This window comes from Ctenopharyngodon idella, chromosome 13, assembly GCF_019924925.1.
Source record: "Ctenopharyngodon idella isolate HZGC_01 chromosome 13, HZGC01, whole genome shotgun sequence".
NCBI classification, from domain to species: Eukaryota; Metazoa; Chordata; class Actinopteri; order Cypriniformes; family Xenocyprididae; genus Ctenopharyngodon; species Ctenopharyngodon idella.
The window spans coordinates 5,368,784-5,396,782 of NC_067232.1; the positions used below are offsets into that span (position 1 = coordinate 5,368,784).

At 36.7% G+C, this 27,999-nt stretch overlaps 1 long non-coding RNA gene across 2 annotated transcripts; it reads right to left on the minus strand.

Moving 5' to 3' along the window:
• Positions 1-27: 27 nt before the first annotated feature.
• Positions 28-27,985, minus strand: LOC127525409 (uncharacterized). Of its 2 annotated transcripts, none has more exons than XR_007933327.1 (3): positions 27,512-27,985; positions 22,534-22,710; positions 28-1,604 (listed from the first exon to the last, which is right to left on the minus strand). It is a non-coding gene; the product is annotated as an uncharacterized LOC127525409 (long non-coding RNA). The 2 variants fall into 2 exon arrangements; XR_007933328.1 differs by lacking the exon at positions 28-1,604 and adding an exon at positions 5,032-5,079.
• Positions 27,986-27,999: the final 14 nt, after the last annotated feature.

The following is a 27,999-nucleotide window of genomic DNA, read 5'->3' on the forward strand; positions in this document are numbered from 1 at the left end:
TGCATCATTTTTTCACTTTGATTTTCAGGGTGTCTTTGAATTCAGTCTTTGAATTAGGTTGATCATTTTCATTTCCATCAAATGATGTGGCATCCTTTCGTTCATAACATATTACCCAATCCATATCAGTATAGATATCCAGCATGATATTTTTCCCCATTGAGATCTGATGTGTTTTCAAAGTGTTCCTTTAATTTTTTTGAGCAGTGTATATATTTATTTAAAAAATTACGCGTTGCAGCGATACATCATACCATTATTCATTTGATTGATGCATCAATCCATATTGATGTATTGTTACACCTCTACTGCAATGCATGCTGGGAACTCACAAACCATTAACTTTTCATCAGTTTTTTTCAATATGAAAAGAATTGTTCAGACAACTGTATTTGACTAGTTTGGACAACATTTAGAACAATTCTGTTGCTCTAACATGGGTTTTTATGTAGTTTCACGAATGTAAATTCAAGATTTCTTTATACCTTGTGACTCAAATGGTCCCATAAACTGAAAAATAAAATGTAGTTGGGGTTTTTTTTCTTTCTTTTCTTTTTTTAACAGTGAAAGTCACACACTTTTCTGTCTTATCTTATGAAAGGCTCTTTTCATTTTTACATCGTAGGACCTTGTGTGACCCTGTAAAAAGTCTTCATAGTGTTTCATACAAAAATTAACTATTTTTACATCTCTTTTATCTGTAACATTTGTGGTCTCTCTGATACAAATCTCAGAAAACATTTACATAACGTCTTTTTTTTTTTTTTTTTTTTTTTTTTTGCCAAAGCTTAAAATTCGGAAACTTGTCCACATCCCTGTTTAGACTGCCGCCGGTTTCTGTGAAGGGAAAAAATGAAGCCAGAAATTTATACTGAAAATATCTGAGGTTTCTCCATGTTTCTGAAGCAGCTCAGTGTCTGACCCCCAACACACACAGACAGAGCCGCATCAGAGAGACACAAATATTAACACAGTTTCTGTGTGTGTGTGTGTGTCAAATCTACCAATTTAGAATCTGGTTATCTGTGTCCATGTTGTGTGACTTGTCTCTGTCAGTTTGTGTCTCACGTCCAGGCGGTATAGACCACCCATACAGAGAATCTGAGTGGGCCACTATTCACTTCTACAGCCCAGTCTCACCGCGGTGGCGCCCCCAAAACCAGTCCTGACACACAGCTCACTATGTATGTGTGCGTCCACCCCGAGGCCTGAAAAATAACATTCACGTCTTCCATTTTTAGAAAATGGACCGTTTTTTTTGTTTTGTTTTTTGGTCTTAGATCTACATCAAACCGTTTGTTTCACAATTTACTCAAGCTTAGCCAGACTTTTTATAATCAGCTTAAAGTTTGGTCCAGCCACTTACACAGTAAAACACTGTCTGATGGAAATGCAAAGTGACCAATCACAGTTTTTGTTTGGTTTTAACGTGTCATTTAGGGGCAAGTTTATAGAAGACAAAACTAGCATTATGAACTAACTTGGGAAGTTGGTGGCTCTAACATGGAAGCCTTGGTAAACTGGAATCCAATGATGTATCCAGTGACAGACCTTGCGTAATGTAACACTGGTGCTCAGCTCCCCTCTGTCACCTTCTTTAACCCCTAAAAAATAAATCAAAACATCTATGAGACATTTGCAGTAACTTTTGAACATTAAAAATACTTTTAAATATGCTTGTGTTGTAATTTAACTTCTTCTTTAAAAGGGTAATATGCTCTTGTCTAACTAGAATGGAATGAGTGACAAAAGCCAACAAATACCACAAAACATCACAACTCATAAAAACATGGTAAAATTTGAATGCTAATATGTGTGCTGTTGTTATCCCTGCAAAATTGTCACCTCCTGGAGGACTAAGAAGATGGAACATGACATTGAACACACACACACACACAAACAAAAAAATTTATTAGAGAAAGACTGAAAATATTTAATAATAAACTAATAATTAATAAAGTTTTTTCATGTAAAGAGTCAGTGCACAGATACATCAGAAAAACCCTCTTTAAAAAAAAAAATCAATTGTTCACTCGATTAATTTCAACAATAACATTTATTTTGCACAAAGACTGTCTTTTTAATAATAAAAGAAACCACTATTTATTAGTAAAAAACCAAGTATCAAGTAGTAATCAAAATGTAAAGTAATACAAAAAGATTGCATACTCTACTCTTTTATTTTACTATTGTTATTTTATTTAAGGTAGTTTGAGGCCAAATGAGGGTTCTTTTTTAACACCGGTCTCAGTGTGGCAGTTACATACACATATATACTGAAGTACACAGTGTGGTGTGTTTAATCCCGGATGTTTGTGCTTCTGTGGGTTTAAGTCCTCTGTGGAATAACACTAAGAGTAATGGGCGTGCATGTGTGTTTGTGAGTGTAACTTCCTCTCTAGAGCTGGTGACAGAGCAAACTGCTCCATGATGTTCACTAACTCGTCTAGTGCGTGTGTGAGCCACTTTGTCACACATTACGTCTTCCTGCACATGTGTTTCTACTGACAGTGATTAGAGTCTTTAGGGTCTGGCAAACGTACAGTCGTTCCAGGTTCATAAAACCCCAAACCTGCAAACGTGTGGAGAGAGACCCTAGAGGACCCTTACAGTGTTACTACGCAGCCTCCTTTGATCGGATGTCAACCGGGTGGTCCCGCTGCTTGTGGAACAACATCAACTGTGGCTAATAAAGCTAACGTGGGCATATGTTTTGAAGTGAGTGTATGAATGAAGTAATAATTGAGAAGAACATATCTTACGATTTACATAACACACCAACAATTCAAAAGAAACCCAGGCCCATTGGAAAAGCGTGTCTCTGGCAACATTTCTGCAAAGTGATATTACGTTGCTTCTTGAATTTTTTGTGGCAGTTCGAAATAAAATGTCTGGTGAGTGGTACTAAAAGCACATTCAGTTTTATCTGAAAAACATAAACGTAAATTTTTCTGACATTTTTTGACGATATCTAAACTGAGCTGGATGATATCTAGACCCGCCCCCCTTAGTTACTGTTGCTACGTCCAACAAGCCATGGCGCCCTTACGCCACACATCATGTTCTCACGCAAATAAAAATACATTGCGAAGCAAAGAGGACACTGACAACACGGTGACAGACAAGACAGGGCAGGTTACTTTTGGTATGAAACAAAGTCTTAGCTTTCAAATTTTGTCTTTTTTTTTTTTTGAAGAAATTCAAACAATAAATACTGTTTTGTGGCTCTTTAATGTGTCATGACTGATCGCTGTAGCGCCTCAGTTCAAGCGAAACGTAAACCAATCATCTCTTCCTAGTTATTGCATGAAATAAACATGAATAAAGATCAGAAGGATTCAGCATTATGACTGGTCAGATCGCCTGTCAATCAAATTCGCGGCGAAGGGTGAATTCCGCATGCACAAAATCAAGTCCTGCCATACACTTTTTCTTGTTTGAGAAGCTGCTTCACTCGAATATATGTCACAATAGGGAATAAAAGACTATTGCAACTTCTGTTTCATGCTGACTTTAATCGATAATCTGCTCCTGTAATCATAAATTGTGTGAAAAAGAATAAAAATTTCAAAAGTGTTAATTTCAGTTAGAAACTGCAGGGAATTATATGTATAGGTACCTTTTTGCAAAAATGTAGGTTTTTTCAATGAGCCTGTAGGTTGCAAGAAAAGTCTCCTATCTGACGTTTTCTCATTCATTGACCCCTCTCTCTCTCTCTCTCTCTCCTGAGGATGGTTTACTCTGTGACTGGGCCGCCGCCATACAAGTGTTAAATTCAAACGGCTAATTAGAGGAGATGTGCAGATCAATGAGATGTATTGTAACTGGAATCTGAAATGAATCTGTTTAGGATCAATGTGAAGTAGTGCAGGAAAAACGGGAAGAGTGGAGAGGACAATAAAGGAGAGGAATGCATATGGGGGGTTGGGAGTTTGACCTTTTCCATGAGTAAAAAAACAAATGAGTACACATTTAGCAGCTAATATGTGACTTGAGAAGCACCGGCTGCCACTGCTTTGCAGGCATCATGAATGAATGCTGCCCAGATGTAGTCCTAAACATGTTTATTTTTGCTCTTGTGTATGTCATGAATCATGACTTATGTTTTCAAACTGCAGGAAAGCATGCTTCCATTCAGTTCATTTAATAACTCCCTGTCTCTGTTGTGGAGAAAAGTCATCTCTTTCAATGGAAGCTCAAGAGACAGAGTTCCAGAAGTCAAAATAAGACTTTATTGGACAAAACAACAAAGCAGAGATGCCTGCAGGACATCTGAATTTGTCTCTAATTTTACTTTATTTTAATTTTACACATACATTTTAATGATTTAATAAATTATTAGTGTTTCATTAGTGTAACAAATATGGGGTAAAAATGTCATATTTTTATTTAGATTTAACTAAGTCTACCAATACTTTTCACTATAGAATGAATTCAATTCATAATAAATCAATTCTTTGATTTTATCTACCACTTACACAGCAAAATCTCCAGAGTTAGATCACCTCTGCTCAGAGTACATATGGTCCCTCTCTATATAGTGTTAAAGTAACACTGAAGCAGAGTTAAAGTTAATTAAGAGATAATTAAGTGATTAATTAAGTGATGATTGAGCATTAGTGATGAACATCTGCTGTTCATCTGATGAACATCTGATTCAAGCAGAATCACTGAAGAGAAACAAGAACTACAACTGACTTCCAGCCACAGCCTAAGATGAACCCAACTGAAGATAAAATACATTAAATCTCTCAACAAACAGCATATTATCTCATTAACTTTAACTCTGCTTCAGTGTTATTTTAACTCTATGTAGAGAGGGACTATATGTTCTTTGAGCAGTGTTGATTTAACTCTGGGGATTTTGCTGTGTATATGTATTTTTTCGCAGTGGGTTTAAATGGATTTTATGCATTATGGGATAGAATTCCTTTTGAAGGATAGGCCTACATGTGATGCCGTCTTCAGATTTGCCCAAAATAAGGTATCACAAAGAAATATCATAAAAAGCATCATATATTGTGGTGCTTACCTTTAAGAACAGCCTTTGCCAGGAGCGTGTCTATGATGCCTTCATGACTGTCAGTACAGAACAGACGTAGTCAGTTCACTAGAACGTGAAAATATTTTAATATTGTATAATAGTAAGAACAATACAAAAAGGCAACATGGAAAACCTGACTGCAGTAGGCCTAATGGCTGCACCATATGCTAGTTATAAGTGTTGCTAATATATTTTTAATGATAGTGAGCTATTTCTTTCTGATTTGCTTTAAATTCCTGTGTTCATATCACTTTGATGTCTCATATGAGCCTCATGCACATGCCTGCTTCATTTCGGTGGAGTTTGTATGTGTAGTTCTCTCTTTTTTCTTTATAGTTCATAAAATGAACATATTGAACATGTTAGAGGTCGAGCCCTGTTTTCCTCTAGCCTAAAAAATGGTAGTTAACAGACCAAAACATATTTTTGAAATTAAGTGCTAATTATGTGGGTCAGTTCAATATGGCTCTTATTTAAATGAAGAGTTTTGGTTCTTTGGTTCTAGTTTCATGAGTGTAGTTCATGAGTATTACTCTCAGCTCCACTTAAGTGTACAATTATACATATAGCAGCACAACTGTTTGATTAGAAATGATTCTTGAGCAGCAAATGAGCATATTAGAATGATTTCTGAAGGATCATGTGACACTGAAGACTGGAGTAATGATGCTGAATCCAGCTTTGCATCAAATTACATTTTTACATGTATCAAAATAGAAAACGGTTATTAAATTAAATTGTTAAAATATTTCACAATTGTTTTAATGTATTTTTTAAAAAAGTACACACACAAACACAGTCTCTGACCTTAAGAGATCCTCAATTTGACATCTTCCTAAAGGTTAAAGCCATTCACAAACTTAACATTTCTTTACATCCTGCACTACAGCCCGGCACAAATCCAAGAATCAAACGGCCACTGTAACCATAATGAACCCAAACAGCAAGATGTGGTGGAGTCGCTTTTTCCCCCCTGCATATCCTTTCATGCTTTAGGTTAACCATGATCTCACATCAGGTTTGTTATTGCAGTCTCAGACCAAAGGCAGGCCAGAAATGAAAGGCTCGTTTGAGATGTGGTGTGATAGTTTAATTGGCTCGGGCTGAATTGTGTTAGCAGGCATGCAGACCAGAGTGTGGGTATATTTAACCAGAGACAATAAATGCCCTTGTTAGGGCAGAGCCATCGGCCACCCAGCCACCACAGACAGGATCCCTTCAGATATGTGTGCACATCTACTGTTGACATACTGTATAGACCAACACACACTGACAGTTTTGCCCTCAATGCACAAGATAATTCTAGAACTACATAGACATTTATTCATACTCAACTGTATGCACACAAACCTGTGCTTCTCTGAAATTTTTCTGCATGAATAAATGGATATTTTCTAAGCAGAAACACATTTTAGAATTACTATAGTAAATCAATTCTTCAGAATATAAGCAACAGTTAATGCTTCACACAAATCAGCATAAATAACATGCGCTGATGAATCTTGCACATAAGACCAGGAACAACTGTCCATTACAGTCCCTGTAGGATTTTGTGATTGCAAGAATTAACAGCAACCCCTATGTTAAAGCTTGCAATTTTGTTTTATTTTCATGCATAAAGCATGAACTTGAGAGATAAAGAAAGCAATATCCACTAATCAATATCCATGAGACCCAGGCCAATCAAATCAATCAACATGCTGTTAATGCTGAACTTTCATTGGAAAATGAGCATCACTACAGCCTCTACAGCACTGATGTTTGATTAAAGCTGCAGTCCGTAAGTTTTGCCTCTTTGTCGCCATCTTTGTTTAAAACCTGCAATTGCAGTTATTTGCGGAATTATCATCTTTATGTGGGTTGTGCATCGGCACGGCTCCTCAGCACGGATGAATCTAATGTTTTGAGGAGAATGTGTGGCTGTCAGTGACCGCACCGGTGGATGGTACTTTGGAATCACAGATTGTAGTCTTGGAAGTATGACCAAAATAAGAATTTAAGAAAATGTCATCTAAACAGGTAAGTAACAAATCTGCCACTTTTGTTCTGACCAACTGAGAGAAAAAAAACATTACAATAAATCGCAGTACCAATGGTGATTACATCTAACGATCGCTTAGCTCATATCACATGATAAAACCGTGCAAATTATTATTATTCTTATACTTTGTTTTCAAATTGTTAATGTTAACAACATCACCATTGCGTGACTACGTGTATTTAGTGTGTATTAGCGTTACCTGTAGATTTCAATTTCTGTACAGTCTAATCTCTAACGTTAATTTGTCATACCATACAATTCGCCATCAAAATGATAAGTATAATCATTCCAGCTGCTGTGAGAAAAGGCTATAAATGATTCGCCTCACATGAGATATAGCCTACTAGTGGGGACTCCTACTTTATGTAAACAGACGTGATGTAATGACGCAAAAACGAACGGCGAGATGCTCGAATTTCCCGCGGAAACCCACCAGCACCACTTGAATTATAAAACATTATAATTCAAGGCTTTTATTCACATATAAACATTCATCAACTCACACAGCAGTTATGGTAAACGGAAGCTCAGTCATGTTTGCTTGGTGTGCGAGAACCAATGAGTTTCGTTCTCATGTGTTACACACGTTTGAGCTTTTGAAAGAACGAATGAGTTTTGTTCTTGCATGTCAAGCTACGGTTGAGCTTCTGTTTATATTCACTGATCAATGCTTATATGTGAATAAAAGCCTAAATTCAACCTGTTCATCATATAAAGTGATCGAGGCTCTTCAGAAAATTTGGACTAAACTGTTCAATTCATATGGATTAGTTTTACAATCTCTTTATGAAGTGTCAAAGTGGTAGTTGCATGGACTGTCAATGGAGGGACAGAATTCACTCAGATTTCATTAAAAAGATCTTCATTTGTGTTTCGAAGATGAACGGAAGTCTTATCTAATTGATAACAGAATTTTCATTTTTGGGTGAACTAACCCTTTAAAGTAAATACTAGCTAGTAATTACACATGTAATCATGTCAAAAATAACTGATATTTACTGTATTGTATAAGATGACACTCAAAACAATTTCATTATGTTCAATGCACTATATTTGTAAAAGTAAAGTTTACTTTATCCTAATGATAAACAATGAGTTTCACTGCAAAATAACAGAAAAATGAATGAAAATGTCATCCGAATATGCAGTCATCTTGGCCAACAATAATCTAGTTCCACAACCTGCTTGCTGGATTGACCAAGTAAGTAAATAGGGTCAATTTAGATTTTTATAGCAGCATATTTTATTACTTTTTTCCCAAAGACCAATTTAAAATGAACCTTCCTTCATTTTTCAGATTCACCGATTGAGGCGATTTACTTCTTCTGTGTAATGAAGATACAATTTTCAAGCTCTAATTTTGTCCATTAATAATTAACCGGCTTTTAGCATATGTGTGTGTGTGTTTGAAGTATACGGTGACGCTGCATGTGGCTGCCTGTCACAGAGGAGAGGATTCTGGCCCATTTTAAGATCCGAGGTGCGGTTGAACCACACATTGTTCCGTAGTCATTTTATCCCGGCCACCTGTAGCCCAGCGAGGGAGCAACAGTAAATCACGTGATCGCTTCCCTGAGACGAAACCCTAATCCCGAGCCTGATCGGGCCAGTCCAGGGATGGAGGGGATGGTGAAACTCGAGGCGACAGCTTCACCAATGAAGAGGCGGAAAAGTGGTCCCTGCGCTCGCCTTGTTGTGTCAGCACGGCCCCATTAATGTCACTTTAGTGCCAGCGGCCCCTCCCTCCGCACGTGCTGTAAGTGTGTGTGAGCAAGAGCACAGGAGCGGGAATAAGCGGGAATGTGGGGTGTGTTCCGGCCCTGGTTGATACTCTACACCCTCTTCACGCCTGACGGGCTGTCAGAGGTTATTAGCATGACCCGGTGGCCATCCTCGGGGAGAATACGAGATCTCGCTGATGCGCTCGGAACTGATCCGCACTGGAGGAAGCAGGTGAAGAACATGGGCATGAAAACAAGCTTCACCTGCTTATTTACACAAATATATTCATATTTCATTTGTTCTGTAACAAAAAACCAAGAGCTGCATACATACACACATTTTAATGCATCACAAGTATGAAAGCTAAGGCTGTGGAGTGCAACCCAGAATGCATTGCAGCAAGTTCCCAGAATGCACTGTGAGAGACATTTCAATTGTGCATACTACTGTTCAAAAGTTTAAGGTCAATAATTCAAAAGATCAAATGTGACAGTAAAGACATTTATAATGTTACAAAAGTTTCTATTTCAAATAAATGCTGTTCTTTTTAACTTTGTATTCTTTAAAGAATCCTGAAAGAAAATATTAAGCAGCACAACTGTCATTAACATTGAGAATTATAAGAAATGTTTCTTGAGCAGCACATCAGCATCAAAGGTTATCTTAAATTGTAATAATACTTCACAATATTACTGTTTTACTATAATTTTGATCAAATAAACAACAGCCAAAAACCATCTTCAAACTTTTGAATGGAACTGTATTTCCATTAAAAATGAGTGGAATAAAAAAAAAAAACTAATATTTTATATATTACAAATAATAATAATAAATCACATACAAAGTTCATATTTGAAAATATTCAAATAACCAACTTTACGCTACACGCTATTTGTGCGGCATTTGAGTTGCTGCCCATTTTATAATGACACTTTTGTATGATATACTATTTTGGTTCAATCACCACTAGATGTCTAATCTGGTTCTTGAAGCAAAACCAGTTGAGAACCACTGCCTTACTGCCTTTTATGTGGTTTTGGAACTCTCAAAATGTTCCCAAATGTTTCCCATATGATAAAGTCCCGTATTTGCAAATTTCAAGCCGCAAACCAAACACCATTTTCAGCCAAACAAAAAAACAAAACAAAACAAAAAAACACATGAACTTAACATGCACATATATGCTTAACATGTGTTTACTGTTCACATGTAAAATTCATGTGCTACACAAAATATGCATAAACAGCTATATGTGGAAAAACAAGACTGACAGTAATTCACTCTCTCTTAGGGTGGCAGGCCTGTGTGTTGTTGATGTGTGGCCTGGTCAGATGGTCTACCGAGTGCCCACATTTGCCACAGATCTATAGCCTCTCTCCCAGTGCAGAATCACCCCTCACCAGCCTGGTGTACAGCAGCTGATCTCTGACTCTAACCACCAGTTAAACCCGTCTCACTGGGGTATTTGGGATCTGGTGAATTACACTTCTCACAAGACATTCTCCATAGGGTTTGTTCTAAACCTCTAACCCTGAACATTAAACTTCAGCAATTCTTTCAGTCTAAACCACTTACAGACTCCATTCAAACCAGACAGATGTTTTGATAGCAACTCTGATTTAAACTTAAGTAAAAATGGCCTTGATGTTGGTAAGATTGATTTGTTTCCGTAAATTGTTTTTTTTTTTTTTTGAACAAACAAAGCACTCGCGTTGCTTCATAAAATTGAGTTTAAGGTACTGGAGTCACATGGAGTACTTTAATGATGTCTTTTTCCTACCTTTCTGGACCTTGGAGTGGTAGTTGAATCTCTATCCACCTTATTCCTATGCCCCATGACGCTTTGCGCGAATTATGGGTGTATCTTCCATTAAGCTGTAAACAGTCAGTAAAAGCCTTGCTCTATGAACGCAATAATGCGTTTTTTAAAAACTGGGTACAATGAGATTACATTATTCTTACTCACCCTTCAACCAACAAACATTAAAAGGACATTTAAAAGTGTAAAAGCATCAACAAGGTACTTTCAATAGACCATGAAAAAGCGTGATTCTTTCCACACCATAACGGACGGGTTAAATATAAGTGATATATATCTGTATTATGTAATATACGTTGCCTTAACAAAACAAAAAAAATGTTCATGAACTTGATACTGTTTCGAAACGATTTCCGTCATTTTTACAGATAATAAATTGTATTTACCTGTGAAAAACCTGGAAAGAGACGTGAGGATTTGAGGAAAAACACAAGAGATTCTTTGTGCATTCCAGTGAATTATTAATGGCATATATTGTAAATTATATTGGGAGAACAAACCACAAATGTGCAGTATATGTTGTCCTTTTTCATACTATTCCAGCAGTATGCAAATGGACAAAAGAAAATAATCACGAGGATAGAAAGCAGCGACTGAAAAGAGCTCTTGCCATAGATATTCTTGTTATAACATGTTACGTTATTAATATACCAAGCGTTACATTATTCTCATGATGTCTGAAAATAAAACATGAAAGAAAAATTGACGGATAAGCTTTATTTGTAGGGTAACCTTATGATTTGAAATGATTCGTTTCAGTCTTTTTAAATGGAAGTTCCCCAAACCGGAAGTTCCACCCATAACTCAAAACGCGAGGTGGATAGAGAGACAGAAACCTCTCAGACTTTATCAAAAAGATCTTAATTTCTGTTCTGAAGATGAACGAAGGTCTGAAGGATGTGGAACGACACGAGGGTGAGTAATAAATGACAGAATTTTTGGGTGTAAATAACAGTTAGGTCTTTACTGTATTTTAGTTGCATTAAACATTTTGAATCTAATTGGAAGCACTGACTAATTGAAATAATGGTTCCAAGAAAAAGAAATTTCAGAGCAAATATATCATCAAAGGCTTAAAAATTAGATAATAAATTTTTGCCCAACCAGTATGATTTCCATTATAAAAACACATCTACTATCAGACACACATTTAAACGTATCTATTCATCAGATAAGGTGTGCTCACATGCACACAGAGATACACAATTCTTTGAATACAAAACACTGGAGGACACTCAAAGTCTCTCTGCCTCCCTCAGTGCATCAATAAATAAAGCAAACAGCATTAAGCATAACTTGAACTATATGATTGAGGCTCTAATTTAATAGCAATAGTATTAGTGTTTTAAGGTTTGGCCATTTAGGTGAAACTCTAAGCCGATGTGGGAGTAATTTGGCCGTAAGGAAATTGATTCTGACCATCAGGCAGTTTCTCATGTTCAAACAGAGGCTGCAGTTAAACAGGATCATTGCTGTTAAACACATTACCCAGGTACCCCCTCTGCTCACAGCCAATGATTATGTGTCCACGCTGAGGGATTGAAATTCTGCGCAAATATAGAAATGATCACGGAGCATGACTGGAAAGGAGAATTAAAGCCGTCCATTACGCCGCAGGAGACTATGACGCAGATGTTTCTTGTGTCGAGGATTATTAATGGATCTACACTGTAACATAAGAGCCAGTTTTGATGTATGTACACACTTGACAGTGGACCTTATCGTATTTGTTCACGGTGAGAAGGCCTACCTGCTGCCTGTTGCTTTAAGGAAGAAAAACAAGAAACTTCTAATGACTTATGACCTTAAAAACATGAACGAAGATCTTAGGCTCGATGCACTGTACGATTTATAAAAGTCCTTTATGACTGTTGTTTGTCAGACTGTACAGACATGATCCCCGCTCTAAGCCATGTCACACTCTAGGATCTCAGTTGTCATTAATGTCAGGCTGTACGGCAGTCAAGACATGTTAAAAACTGATGCACACAAGAAGACTCATCCAGAGTTTTGTCCTAGGATCAAACGAATCTTTTAGGATTTACAAAATCTGTTTCAGATGGCCAAATTGTGGCCAAAATCGTACAGTGTGAACCTTGCTTTAGGCAGAATACCCAAGGTTTATTCCCTATGCAAGAAAAGTGGATGGTTATTCATAATGCCAAGCTCCAGAAAGCACAAAAGAAACACCTTAAAAGCTATTAAAAAAAAAAGTTCATATGACTCATGCACTAAATTTTAAAGTCTTCAGAGGCCATACAACAGTTTTGTGTGAGAAAATTAGACACACAAAGACACATCATAAGGGTAGAGGATACTAAACACATAGAGGACACATAGAGGATACTAAAATAATGAAATAAACATTAGCTAAATAACATAAAATCTAACTAAAACACCCTAATGTACATTACTGATAACAAAAAAACTAAATGAAATATAATCAGTGACCTGTCACACATCTTTCACTAAAATTATATGATAATTCATAGTTTTTACTTGCAAAAAAAAAAACATAAATATAACAGTGTTTAACAGTAATGTGATGTTTAACCTTTTTTGTTTAACCATATATTGTAAGGTAACTTACATGTTACTAATTAACAGGTTTTTACAGTAGCATTTTTACAGTTTTGTTCTGTAAAAATTACAAATATTTTAATATGTTAAATATTAGTCACTGACACAATGGCTTTTGACCTTTAATCTCATTCAGTGAATGATAACATTTGGATTGTTTGTCATACAAAACTATTGTATGGCTTCAGAAGACTTAGAATATATTGCATGAATAATATGAAAACAAACTGTAAAACATTGTTATGTAAATCACAAAGGATCAAGGTGCTTTTATCCATTAAGCACGAAAAATCTGAGTATCCAATCAAAACAGGTCATTTACATACATACAGGGTCTAAATAGTATAATAGCAAAAAACAGTCTGTTAAACTCTAATGGTCAAAGAGAGGTTGAAAAAGGTAATATAAAATTCAGTTATGACTGTTTTTAGAGCAAAAACTTGACTGACATTTTAAGTGGACTTCAGGGAAAAAATAAAGTGCTAGAAAAGTGTAGAATATTGCTTTTGCTGGGCATACATTCTCGCTTAATGAGGCATAATATGCATACACACTCTCAAATGCATCCTCTCTCTAAAACACATTGAAACACACCTCATCTTTACTTGCACATCTCCTGGGTTTCTGTGGCCAATGCTCCCTGCAGTGTGGCTGCCTGACAGGAGGCATTTACCGTACACTCCACCCTTCCCTAAGTACAAACAATCACAAAAGCACTGATGGCAGTAAACAGAACCAAAGCCACAAACCCACTTCCAGCTCCTTCAGTAATGCAGCCGACCACAGTCACAGAAATTCAGAGTGCTCCAGCGTCCCGTGATGCGTCAGGTACATCTGCACACACAATTCACTTCACAAGCCTAAGAAAAGTTGTATTGCTCAGCGCTTGGTCTTTTTTGGTACCTCAGTCGCATTTAAAGTTATGTGCCATTTCAACTTAGTCTTATATGTTTCTCCTAAAATTCCTAAACAAAAATAGACAAATTATGACATTAAGAGCTATGAAATGAATGTGATGTGCATAAGAAAAAAGATGAGAGCTTCTTGAGTTCATGCTGAAATCTCTGACCTTTGATTGCAGTTTTTGGTGACATTTGAAATCACTTCTGAAACTCTAAAAGAGACACATATGAGATAACTGGGGACTTTTACTCAAGAGAACATTTGACATGAGGGTGAGGGTCATTTTTGTGTGAACCAGACAAAAAATATTTTTTTCAGCTGGTTTGTGACAGCACAATATCATCGTATATACACACTACCTTTCAAAAGTTTGGAGATTTTTTAATGGCTCTTATGCTCACCAGGGCTGTTATTATGTGATCAAAAATACAGTAAAAACAGTAAAATTGTGAACTATTATTACAATTTAAAATAACTTTTCTATTTGAATATATTTTAAAATGTAATTTATTCCAGTGATGCAAAGCTGAATTTTTAGCATCATTACTCCAGTCGTCAGTGTCACATGATCCTTCAGAAATCATTCTAATATGATGATTTGCTGCTCAAGAAAAAAATTTTTCAGGATTCTTTGATGAATAGAGCATTCAAAAAAACAGCAATTATTTGAAATAGTAATCTTTTGTAACATTATAAATGTATTACTGTCACTTTTGATCAATTTAATGTATATTTGCTGAATAAAAGTGTTCATTTCTTTTGAAAAAAAATTCTTACTGATCCTAAACTCTTTTTAGTGTAATTGTGAACCAGTTTTCTCCTACTCGTCTTGTTTGTATTTAGATCTATATTTGAGGAACTTTGGTACTAACACACTCCACTTACCCATTTTCTGTACCTCTCTTTTCCGTTCCTCGAGTCATTCATGGGTAACATTGGCATCGCAACAGAGGGCTGACATTAAAGTGACTGACTGTAATAAGATATAAAGACCGAAATTATTAGATTTTATTGAAACCGCAGTTACTGGCGCAGTAACGCAGTGCCATTCAACTGTGAACGCACAAGGAAAGAGCCAAGACAGCAAGAAATGGCCCTGATTATACTGCACCAACCCACCGCAAATATATAACATCCCTACACACAGACCTACAGCTATGCCATCAAACTGAGAGGTATGAAGATTTTGAATATATAAAGTAAAACAGTGCCAGATACAGAGGGGGTCTGAGGCCTGCAAATGAAGTCAAAACAAAAGGTTTGGAAAATCTTAAAAGGTACACCCTGTAACTTTTTGGCCCTCTAGCGGTTAAAAACAACAACAGCAGCAGCAATGTTTTGCAGAAAAACATTGTTTTGGTTGTGCTTTGGCTCTGCCTGACTGTGCAGATGAATGTGGTTATCCTACTGCTCATTAATCATTCACTACTAGGCTCAAGAGATATAACCAGTTTAGATGGAAAGAATTTGAAGCTGACTAACTGAAGACGTTACTGTAGCTTTACCTATTAATAGACATGGTACTTCCTTGAAAATAAATTCCAGCACAGCGCTACAACAACCATAATGAAATGACCCTAGATAATGAATAGATAATACTTTACAATGAACTATGTTAGCAACATATGGCAGTTTATCTGTTCAATATAATACCTTCAATTGTCGAGTAATAAAAACACGTTGAGTAATCTCTGCATCGCTATTACATTTCAAATCCCTCAGTTCTCACCATCTCCGAAAAGCCAAGCCAGTGTTGATTCTGGTTTTATTACGAGCTCTGTTGTGTTCTCTTTTTGCCAGCAGACTCTGTTCAGTGTATTTTTAAAACGAGTGATTCCCCAGAGGTTGGAGATTTTAGCTGCTCCATGTAAACCTTTCTTGCTCATTGAGACAACTAACCTATGCCACTCCCACACCATACATGTGTCAAAGTAGCCGGAGCAACTTTTATCTAATTTCAAATATGGCAAGACGCGCACGGGCAAGTGATGTATACTGAATTTCCTGCGAAAACCATCCTAACAGGTATAAAATATAAACACTTATAATAGGCTTACCATAGTGAATCAGGATAAGATGAAAACACGTTTTGGAAGAAGGATTGACAATGTATTGTTATCATTATTTAACTTTTGTTCATTTTAAAAAAGGTTAGTTTAGTGTACCTTTAAGTAGATTTAAAGTAAACATATCATGAAAATCTGACTTTTTCCATGTTTAAGTGCTTTAATCGGGGGCCCGGTGCATCTACCAACCGAGAAAACGTGAAAAAGGACAACCCAGTAACTTTGTGTTGGTAAGCCTTTCTCTGCAGGGTTGTGAAAAAACAAACCGCTCAGATTTTGCTCCCCTAGTGACATAGGAAGGGGATCTTATTATAATATTACCGCCTCTTAATCTACACGTTTCCACCCACATAACTGACTGTGTTTATGTGAACTGTGTGTGTATTTGACAGTTTAAACACAACAAAAAATGTGAAAGAGAAGTTCCTCACCAGACTTGACGTCTGTGTGTGTGCGTGTGTGTGCTTCAGATAAGTGCGCTCAGAAAATGATCCATTAGAAGTTTAAACTGATATAGCTTTAAAACGCGTGGAAATAATAAACTTTAATGATGAAAGAACTATGCTATACCTGAGAGTGATCACGATATACATGATATACAGGTGCTGGTCATATAATTAGAATATCATCAAAAAGTTGATTTATTTCACTAATTCCATTCAAAAAGTGAAACTTGTATATTATATTCATTCATTACACACAGACTGATATATTTCAAATGTTTATTTCTTTTAATTTTGATGATTATAACTGACAACTAAGGAAAATCCCAAATTCAGTATCTCAGAAAATTAGAATATTGTGAAAAGGTTCAATATTGAAGACACCTGGTGCCACACTCTAATCAGCTAATTAACTCAAAACACCTGCAAAGGCCTTTAAATGGTCTCTCAGTCTAGTTCTGTAGGCTACACAATCATGGGGAAGACTGCTGACTTGACAGTTGTCCAAAAGACGACCATTGACACCTTGCACAAGGAGGGCAAGACACAAAAGGTCATTGCAAAAGAGGCTGGCTGTTCACAGAGCTCTGTGTCCAAGCACATTAATAGAGAGGCGAAGGGAAGGAAAAGATGTGGTAGAAAAAAAGTGTACAAGCAATAGGGATAACCGCACCCTGGAGAGGATTGTGAAACAAAACCCATTCAAAAATGTGGGGGAGATTCACAAAGAGTGGACTGCAGCTGGAGTCAGTGCTTCAAGAACCACTACGCACAGACGTATGCAAGACATGGGTTTCAGCTGTCGCATTCCTTGTGTCAAGCCACTCTTGAACAACAGACAGCGTCAGAAGCATCTCGCCTGGGCTAAAGACAAAAAGGACTGGACTGCTGCTGAGTGGTCCAAAGTTATGTTCTCTGATGAAAGTAAATTTTGCATTTCTTTGGAAATCAGGGTCCCAGAGTCTGGAGGAAGAGAGGAGAGGCACACAATCCACGTTGCTTGAGGTCCAGTGTAAAGTTTCCACAGTCGGTGATGGTTTGGGGTGCCATGTCATCTGCTGGTGTTGGTCCACTGTGTTTTCTGAGGTCCAAGGTCAACGCAGCCGTATACCAGGAAGTTTTAGAGCACTTCATGCTTCCTGCTGCTGACCAACTTTATGGAGATGCAGATTTCATTTTCCAACAGGACTTGGCACTAGCACACAGTGCCAAAGCTACCAGTACCTGGTTTAAGGACTATGGTATCCCTGTTCTTAATTGGCCAGCAAACTCGCCTGACCTTAACCCCATAGAAAATCTATGGGGTATTGTGAAGAGGAAGATGCGATATGCCAGACCCAACAATGCAGAAGAGCTGAAGGCCACTATCAGAGCAACCTGGGCTCTTATAACACCTGAGCAGTGCCACAGACTGATCGACTCCATGCCACGCCGCATTGCTGCAGTAATTCAGTAATTCAGCAGATTTCTGAGGCATAAGGTGTGATCATGGAGAGGAGGCAGCACTCAGCAGCTCATTTGCATTTAAAGGCACATGCACGAAACAGCCTGTTCTTGACTGTAGTCAGAAATGGGTGATTTATAAATGATCTGTGAGGTATATTAAGCTGAAACTTAACAGACACATTCTGGGGACACCTAAGACTTAAATTACATCTTGTAAAAAGGGGCATAATAGGTGCCCTTTAATTCTATACATTACTATAGGAATTATAGTTATCACAAATTTAGATATGAATAAAATGCATCTACACTGCCTTCTAATATACATGCAGTATTGCATGATGCATTGCATCAAGCTTAATGAAAAAATTGTTAATTATAAACATACTTGAATTTATACAACACAAAAATGTGTTGGTAAAAACAAAAGAAATTTTGGGTCATATACAGGTCGAACCTCAATAGACTGTACCCTAAACATTTAAAATTATGTTTATTATGTAGCAGTGCATGTAAGAGTAATGATATTGGACATATTTAGTGTGTTATTGATAAAACTATAACATACAGAATGTTTAGTCTTCAATGAATATGATGGACAAGCATTTGCTGCAGCTGAATGAATGGAAGTCCTTGTCTCTTCCTGTGTGTTTGTGTGTGGTGTGTGTAGACGGTTTCTCCACCACCTCATTGGCTTTGGGTTTCAAACTCAGTGGCCGCAGTGGTGGTCTGCGCAAGACTCCTTTACCCATCTGGTCTGGAGTGATCTGTAGCTGTGCTCATTGTATCTGGACAGGAAAATACCACACAAGCCAACAGCGGCCGCAGTCGTCCAGACCTGCACGTGGTCGCAGCATTAAAATAACCATGACAGGAGGCCACACATGGATCCTCAGGTGGGTATGAGGTTAGGCCATAGTGCTATAAGCTCTATAAAACGTTAAAAAAAAAAAAAAAGTGACTTCTGGACGGTATTGTTTATCCAATCAGACTTTAAGGCGCTGCCTATTTCTAGTGGAAATTACCAAAATGGCTAACATAGCTTACAGCACATTTAATGCTGCCCTTAAGTCAAATTAAAATGATCATATTTTTGAAGTGAGTTAGTTTAAAGCAGGGTTACGACAACAATGTTGTTTAGTTCACACGGAGACGATAACATTTTTTCCCCCCTAAAACTTATACTTTGAAACCCGTTTTCAAAAGTTTGCATTTTCAGGCCCCCCAAACCCCGTTGTCATGTAAATGAATGGCCAAAACAAAAGTTTTACGTTTTTAGTTGAAAACGGTGACGCGTAAGCGGCCCCTAAAACTAAAAACAAAATATAAAAAAAAAAAAAAATTCAATAAAATAAACGTTAACTAAAATAAAACATAAAAAAACTATTTTATTTTAGCTGCCAAGGCAACAATTCTTATTTCATTTAGTTTAATGTGATGTACTAAAAATAACTAAAATTTAAATAAAATTATATTTGATATATATTTTTAATATATAAAAATGACAAAAATATAAAATTACTAAAACTAAATGAAATGAAAATGGAATTAAAAAATATAAATAAAAACTATAATAGTATCTGCTTTACAAGTGAGTTTTTGATTACCAGTCTGTCATTTTTGTTACATGTTTCTCTCAACAGCATCCACATTATTTCATGGAAAGAGACTGTAAATAAAAGGTCATAAGTTCTGCCTCTTGTCTAGATTCATCTGGAACGCAATAAAAAAATGAAGTGGAAAATACTGGGCAGGGTCTTCTGGATCAGATCACTGTGTTAGTGGATTTGGAAAGCATGTTACTGCAGTAATTCTGTCATGTCATCAGGATTTTGTAGTTTCTTAAAAGCCGTTCCATTACGGATCTCTAGTCAGTGATCCAATTTTGCTGCTGAAGATCGATTTTCTTGAGCGAAAAATTTGTCGATTGTAGTTATCGTCCAAATCATGCTACATTTGTTCAGATTTACATGTTAAGTAACATGTTTTTTTTTACTTGTGCAAGCATTACATTTTGTCATCAATTCCGATTCATGTCAGAGACTCTAGCGTTCTCCAACACGATGCCCGTGGGAACCTGGTAGCCCGCATGGAGCCTGTGAGTCGCCCGCAGATCATGTTCTATAAATAGATGTAATTTTAATTTTTTCATAATTCTTACATGACATGAAGGATTCCATATATTCTTTCACATAATATATATGAAAAAAAAATATATAAAAAATATTTACCGCATTTTCACGCACAAAATAATCCAGTGTTAATATATATATTTATATGTTTATATACACTTATACAAAATCATGTGACACTTTAAGACTAGAATAATGATGCTGAAAATTCAGCTTGGCATCACAGGAAAAAAAATGCATTTTAAAATAAATCAAATAGAAAAAGTTATTTTAAATTGTAAAAATATTTTACAATATTACAGTTTTTACTGTATTTTTATCAAATAAATGCAGCCTTGGTGAGCATAAGGGACTTTTTTCAAAAACATAAATCGTATCTATTTTTGTGCATGTAAATACAGTCTGGAGACTACAGCTCCAGAGAGAAAAAAATAATCACAGAAAATGAATGATGTACAGTGTAACCGGAACAGATCTGTACACCCAACATGTGACAGTGAGAGAATATGAGCTAATGAGAAACTAGTGCAGATGATCACTTCTGATGCACTGATCAATAACTGGAATGAATCTGACGTGAGATTGAATATTAATTTCACTGCTTCTAAATCAAAGGATCCTGTCAAAGCTCAAAACCCTGTAATGCTGAACAGGGCACACACATGCACACATACACACAGCACAGGGCATGTACACACACTCGGTCTTAGTGTTGGCTTCAGATGAGAGCTAGTTTGGTTAGCAGGTGTGTGTGAGCCAGACAAAACTCTTCTGGCGCCACTCACGCATTTCCAGTGTGTGACTGCCAACCCCCCTCCCCACTTCCTCTCCTGTCAATCATCAACCACCACACACTAGTACATACTCAAATAGGCACACACACTCTGATCCAACAAAAATTCTTCAAGCATAAGTGTATGTGCATAGGCTGTAGAGCTAGTAAGGCCAGGTATGCGTCAAATGTCAGTTATGAAAAAATGTATTAAAACTATCTGCATTTTTTTTTAAATTGTCTAGATTGAACCTATTGTTACAGATGAATTATGTCATTTTGTCAATGTTAAAATACTTTCTCCTATCACAGCTTCATATACAGAGATAATTTGTAGGTTGGGCATCTAACTCAAATCAGATGAATGTTATGCGCCATTTAGAATTGAGAAAACATGTTAAATTCCAATTTATTTGAACTAAATTTGAATTGAGGTAGAAAACAGGATGCAGCAAATGCAGTAGAATGTACAGAAAATCTAAATGTTATACTGTAATGTAAGAAGAATGAATTGAATTCAAATCAATTCATATAACGATGGATGGATGGATGGATGGATGGATGGATGGGCAGAATGTATTACCTATGCTGAATTTCTTTGCATTGCTATTCAGTAAATTCCTCTTCCTGTCATTCCAATTCAAATTCCGGTTTGGTGTGGCCAATTCGATTCAAATTCGCACTCATGAATTAATCAATTTTGCGTTTTGCACAACCTTGGTATGTCTATCACGAGGAACTACCTTTGCTTTCTATTGTTTGAATGATTGGTTATTTCCTTAAGTCATGAGACACAAACAAAAGTTAGTCTCATCATATATTGAGGGAATACAAATCCCACAGTTACCAGACTAAGAGAAACAGAAGCAAAATTTCTAATAGATTTGGCTGTTTTTAGAAAGAAACATGCCTAAACATTGTTGTGGAGATCTTCAAATAATAAAAATCCAAAGTGTATTTTCTATCAAATAAAACTGAATTTAAAAAGATAAAAGAAGACTGCAGTGGACACAAGCAAAAAATGGTTACTCATCATCATTACGATTTCAAATGCTTTCTGCAGGTCATCTGTGTGTGTGTGTGTGTGTGTGTGTGTGTGTGTATGTGTGAGAGAGAGAGAGAGAGAGAGAGAGAGAGTTTGGAAATGTACTCCATCAATTCATGCGTTAAAGGAGAACAGGAAAAAAAGGGATAGAGGACGGAGAATTTTCTGACCGCATGCAGGCGTCTGGCTTCCTACTTAGACACTGTGTTTAAACCATTGCTCCATAAAGAACAGAGGCCTTCAAAGTCAGTGGCTTCCCATTGGGCTACAAATCGTCACAGCAACCGGTGGCCAATCTTAAACCGCTATGACCAAGCAGGGGAAGTGAGATCATACGCCTGCACAGCTTGGCAGAGGGCATCCGAATACCCCTCGCCACGCACATGTGGGCCTGTTAAACATGGTGGGCAGGACAGAGGCCTTCAGCGAACCACAGCACTCCTTAATGCATCCCAGAAAGCCCTCAGCCTGTACGAAGCCCTTTAAAAACTCCCATCTCTCTCAGTTACGGCTGCTTACTTACTGCGGTTAATACTCCCATCCAACTCCAGCAAGCTCTGATTCAGCTCTCAGAAGCTTGATTTTCCGTGCTGCTTCATTCTCCTGGTCGGGCTGATTCGGGATGTTTCCACACAGATGAAAGAGTGTGAGCTTCAGCAGAGACGAAATAATCGTTTCCAGCTCACGCTGGAAGGATATCCTATGATCACACAGACAAAAGGGAGAGAAGGAAGAAAGACATGACAAGTGAGCATTAAGACAAACAGACACATGGTTCATTGGCATGCTGAGCTCCTCTCTGGCAGCGTGCAGTGAGTTTATTCATTTATATCATCTGAGAAGGTGAACAAAACCCTCTTTCACGAGGCCATGACCTTTTGGGAAGGCTCAGATTTTATAAATATAACACACATTGTCATAGAGTTGGGAGAGGTGGGTTGAAAGGTCGAAATTGTGTCAATATACATTAGCAGCAACTGACTCACAATTGATTTCAATAGTGTTTGTCGATAATATGTTGCTAATCTAAACCCGTGATACTCTAATAAGAATAAAAAACATAGTATAAATAAATATAAGTAGAATAGTTCATTTTTAATTTTACTATTGGATATTGAATGAATTTTATTTATAAACTACATTTCTTTCACTTCCTCCACCATCTCAGACAATCTCATGTCAATGCACTATGGGATTGCCATCAACAAGAATGATACTGCAATGCATTTTAATAATAATGTCCAGTGATAAAATGTATGTTGGGAAATCGAGCTAGTTCGTTTAAGTTAGTTTAGGTGGTTAACCTGGTCAAGCAGGTTATTTATGGATGGTAGACCATCCTGGACCAGCAAAAAAAAAAACAGCTGGTATGACCAGGTTTTCCAACTGAGTATCTATTATATCATTTAAAAGAATAATCTGTACCCATAAAAGATGGAATATAGAAGGGGTCCAAGGTGAGATCATGAAATTTCTTCTCTAGAGATAATAACTGTGTGTATAAATGTTAATATGTGCAAGAGATTCAATATAAACACAAAAACCTGGGCAGAAATATGTGCTAAAATGCAGTAGGTTTAAAAGTTTAAACTGGTTTTGTGGCAAAAGATGGTGAAAATCAGGAGCAGCAACGTGAAAACAAATGAGAATCTCTATCTCTCTATCTCACACTGTCTTCCATTTGATCTGATCTGTGAATCCTTGAGCTAAATTTTGGATCGATAGGGAGGTCTGTTTGCACACAGCTGTGTGTCCAGAGGCTGTTTTCATGACCTGAGAGTCCACAACGACTTATTGTGTAAAAACAGCACTAAAGTAAGGTCAAACAGAAAGAGAAGATCTTGGGAATTGAGGAGCACATGTTCACCATTCTGTGAAGTACATTTTTGGAGCATTTGGAGAAGAATTTATGAGTGTTTCTTCAATGGGTGATTCTTCAATTAATATTTAACACCATTTTTAACAAAACATTTGAATGACTAAATATCCTGGAATAAATATCTCAACTTGATCAACCTTTGAAGTTGTAAAGTGCCTCACCAAATGCAACAGCAAAAATAATTATTATTTTCGAACAGGTTTCCCAAACACTCCTGCCTATGGTCGATGGGGCAGATTTTTTATTTTTATTTTAAGAAATTAATAGCTCTATTCAGCAATGCTTTAAATTGATCAAAAGTGACAGTACAGACATTTATAATGTTACAATTTCAATTCCCAATGGGAATGATGTACATTTCTCTTTCAAATAAATGCTGTTCTTTTGAACTTTCTTTTCAAAGAACCCTGAAAAAAGTAGCATGGTTTCCATAAAAATATGAAGCAGCACAACTGTTTTGTAATAACTGACATTGATAATAATCAGAAATGTTTCTTAAGCAGCAAATCATCATATGAGAATGATTTCTGAAGGATCATGTGACACTGAAACTGGAGTAATGATGCTGAAAATTCAGCTTTGCATCACAGGAATAAATTATATTTTAAAATGCATTCAATTAGAAAACAGTTGTTTTAAACTAATAATATTTCATGTTTTGATCAAATAAATGCAGACTTGGTGAGCATAAGAGACTTCTTTAAAGAAAAAAAAAGCATAAAAAAAAAATAAAAAAATGTACCGAGCACAAACTTTTGAACTTGTATATGATTTTTCAGACTGGCCCTTGAGAAGTGTGTTGCAGGCCTTTAGCTGAAGTTAGCTGTATTTGAGTATCACAGTCTCAATCTTTGGTTTGTGTTGTGCTCATCTTGTGTTGAAATCTAAGACAGAGCCTCATGCTTCTTTCGTTAAAGATTAAGGGATCTGAGAATGTAAATATTTCCAGCTGATGAGCCGAGCTGAATGAAACAGGCTGAAATCAAAGCCCACGGCAATGCCTTCAACTGTCCTTATGATGGAAAAACAGCAGTAAACACACACACACACACAAAACCAAAAACTTTTTCTGCTTGATTCTATTGATGTTACATGGCGCCCCCTATTGACAAGCCTTAGAGTAATTTTGTTTGAGTGAACACAGGACATTCTCATAGTTATTTCAAAATTATGAGTAAAATAAGGGTCTAAACATTGCAGACTGAGCTCTTATGCATACTTAAAGCATAGTGTACCTGCAACTATAGATAGATAGATAGATAGATAGATAGATAAATATGTCAGTGTTCCTCTGGGAGACAGAAAGTCATTGCTACACACAATCCTCTGGATCTCCTTTGATCTCCTTTGATGTGTGCCGTAATTTCATTTAATTGGGAATTTATTGAGGACAAGAGCCTGAATATTGCTGCTATCAGTGAGCAATTATCTCTGTGGTTTTCTTTTAGAAATCTGTAGACACGCTGGTCTTTCATATTAACCTTGGCGCACGGAAATATCCCGTGTGACAGGGTTGGCGGCAACTACCCATGCATTACACATAGTGTTCAAATACAAAAGTGTTTTTGGAGTTTCTCGTTTTATAGGGATAATTATGAAAATATCCATAAACCTGTTGTGCTCATGAGTGCCCCTGGGATACAAGTAATGACAGTTTACTTCCAAAGCATAAAATCTGTCCAGAGAATTACGTCTGATCAGATAAGTTGCATATGATTACTGACGCTCAACGTGGCCTTGAGTTACCAGACTGCTGACATGAGATGTGCATGTGATTCAGATTGTACATGGGCTGCTGTTGTGTCACAATGTGGGGTGTGTGTCTGTTTTTTACTTGGAAACTTTCACCTGGAGACATCAATTTTACAGAGATGTGGATGTATGCAAAGCAATAACATGCAACAATTAAAAAAGTTATTCAATTTTGTCATCATAAAACTGTTTATGAAATGTTTGCAGAAACAGGTGTGCAAAATGCATTCTGGGACATTCTGGTCTCTGGTGCTCACCAAGGCTACATTTATTTGATTTAAAAAAAAAAAATAGCAAAAAACAGTAATATTATGAAATATTATTACAATTTAAAATAACTTTTATATTTTAATATATTTTAAAATGTAGTTTATTCCTGTGATGCAAAACTGAATTTTCAGCATCATTACTCCAGTCTTCAATGTCACATTTTTCAAAACTTTGTCAAGCAAATATTTCAAAGTTTATCTGGACAAACTTTCAAGTTTAAAAAGACAGTTGAGTTTCTTTGAAAATCCTTGCATTCAAAATTGAAATAGAACTCTGCATCCTGTTTGCTACCTCAATTCAAATTACGGAATTTAAATGGAACTGTAAAAGGCATTCTCAATTCAATTCAATATATCATTTTTTTTTTTTAAACTTCCAGGTCTGAGGATAAAAAAGTGAGCGGTCACTGTTGCAGTAGCTGTTTCAGACATTATTTTCATAAACATGCACAAGTGGTTTGACTCTTGATAAGCAGGCCACCTGACAATACTCTGTGTGTGCATGTTTGGACCCTGCCTTGGTGGGTAAGTGAGCTGGTGAAGTCAAAGCTTTGTTTGGTTTGGCCTGTTCAAACTCATGCTCATGGGCAGCGGAAATGAAAGAAATAGTAATTAGGGAAATGGAATGATTTTATTGGCAGTGTTTTCTATACCAGTTACAACCCAGATGTCAGGCAGCTGAACACACTGGGGCTGGTCTGAACCATGAAGCAAAATGGAGGATGCATCCATTTATCAAACAACACTATAGTTTATGTAGTTTTCTGATGGAATCCAGCTGAATGACCTCCTACCATTGATAAGTTCAGCCAGGAATACTAGCTTACTATTTTCTTAATACTGTCAATATACACAGTAGGCCATACACATCTTATATATATATATATAGGCCATTTGGCCTATTTTAATTTACTTTTGGGCAAATGTGTCATTTGACATCCTGATCAAACCAACAAAATTCACAATACCAGGAGAAAGCTATCTGTTGTTGTTAGTATCATCTGAAGAGCAGATGCTTGACATGAAGCTAGGTCCTTCCTGGATGTACATGACTTGAAAATATTCCAGAACATTTCGAGTCAGACACCTACAGGTAAGCTGTACATGCCTTGTGACTAATCACTCTGAAGTTTAAGAAGGTTAGCTAGTTGGCAAACCCCTCCCTCGGAAAATCTCTAGGACCGCCCTCAAAAGTCTCCATTTTTCACAAAAACTCTCCAAATATGAAAATTAAGTAGGTACAAACAGGTCTGCATATGTGTATATTAAAACAAAAAAGGGACACCCATTCATGACAACTCGACAGCTCAACAATAGATGAAGTAGCAGCTTATGTGAATTTTATATTAGGCCTATTTTACATCTAATTAAACATTTCTAAAGAACTCCTTCAGGAGTGTGCATTAAGTTGTCACTCTGTAAACAACTAACTCCTTTTTTTAACTTTTTTAATGTCATAAATTATGACAGACTACGATTATTTTTATGTGTATATATATATGATCTGTCTATTGTCTTAATAATTATCTGTCTGCCAAGCTCTGATAAACATTATATTAACAGATTTTCCTAATTAAAAATTAATATAATACATAGCCTACCATATCGGCTTCAGGGGGAGGTCTGGAGTAACAGTAATTGATCAATGTTACTCTGGGTCTTTTGTCCTTCACCAGCACAGACTTGGCTATCACCGGCATGCTAGTCAGACAGTCCACAGTTCACTATTTTCATCATTAGTTGCTGGACAGACCCTCGGATAACTTTTTACCCATTCAGCTCTATATTTAGAGAGCATTTTCATGCGTACTGCTGTGTCTGTGTGTTCAGTGCGCAGGCTCATAGCAGGGTTGAGTGCGAACGTGGTCAACTAGTGCCAGAGTTTAATTGCCCAAAATAAAAAATCTCCAAAAAATCGCTAATTTTATTTAAAAATAACTAAAATAGCTCCTTGTCGCAAAACATGAATAAAAGTCGCAGCAACAATGAGAAAGTAGCTAAATTTGGTGACACTGCTAGTTGGCTATTTGGCAAGCATGGCTCATTTAGCCCCTGCTGGTAGATTCTGGAACTACACCACCTGACTACA